Below are 940 nucleotides of genomic sequence, written 5' to 3'. Positions count from 1 at the left end.
AGTTTGCAAATCTCAATGGCTCGCCACGTTTACCGTCTCGGGAGGAATCGAACCTCCGTCAATGGATTCAAAGTCCACTATGCTACCATTACACCACGAGACGAGCACATTTTTTATATCAAGACCTTAATCAGATAAAATGTAATTGAGGTACCTGAAAGAGGTGATGATGAAGAGGCAACATACTACATCGAACTGGTTCTTGTGGTTTTTGATTTTGAAAATATTACACCAACTTTGGATTTACCAAAACATTACCTAGCGAAACTGTTAAATTCCCCTGTCAAGTGTTGTAAAAAAAAATGAAAGAACGTATTTTGTGGAGTTTAGTTTTCCTCACACTCATGACTATTGTTTTATATCAATTCGGAGTTATACACCACAATACTCCAAAACATGATAATTTTACCAATACTAAAAACATGATAATAGTTTCAAGATTTAATGAGGACACATCGTGGTTAGCAACACATTTCCCTCATATTCCACACGTAGTTTATGATAGATTGGATCCAAATCCATCATTTAAAGTAAAAGAAAATAGGGGACATGAAGCTTCAAGTTATTTGAAATTTATTATTGATTATTATGAAAATTTACCTGAAAATATGATTTTTATTCATGGACATAGGAAATCGTGGCATTATGTTGATATTGTACCTGTTGTGGAGAGTTTATATTGGGGTAAATATGAATACATTTCATTAAATCCACAATTTCACAGACATTTGAATGAAACAGATCCTAATTATCGTATAGTTGAAAAATATTGGAAGAAACTATTCGAAAATGAATTGGGTAAAGTACCATCAAGCATTACTAGATGGTGTTGCGCCTCTTTTCATGTTAAAAAAGAAAGAATTTTACAACATCCTAAAATATTCTATGAAAAATTATTTGAATGGATTCAATCAGATGAGGAACAACCATTTTGGTCAAG

The 940-nt window shown here is 32.6% G+C and overlaps 1 non-coding gene across 1 annotated transcript; it reads right to left on the bottom strand.

Moving 5' to 3' along the window:
• Positions 1 to 32: 32 nt before the first annotated feature.
• Positions 33 to 103, bottom strand: NAEGRDRAFT_t636. Its single transcript has one exon. It is a non-coding gene; the product is annotated as a tRNA-Gln (tRNA).
• Between the last annotated feature and the right edge of the window lie 837 nt (positions 104 to 940).

The sequence above is a fragment of the Naegleria gruberi genome (genome assembly GCF_000004985.1).
Source record: "Naegleria gruberi genomic scaffold NAEGRscaffold_60, whole genome shotgun sequence".
Lineage (NCBI taxonomy): Eukaryota > Heterolobosea > Eutetramitea > Acrasida > Naegleriidae > Naegleria > Naegleria gruberi.
Note: the sequence above shows the minus strand (reverse complement) of the source record. Positions and strands in the feature narration are given on the sequence as shown.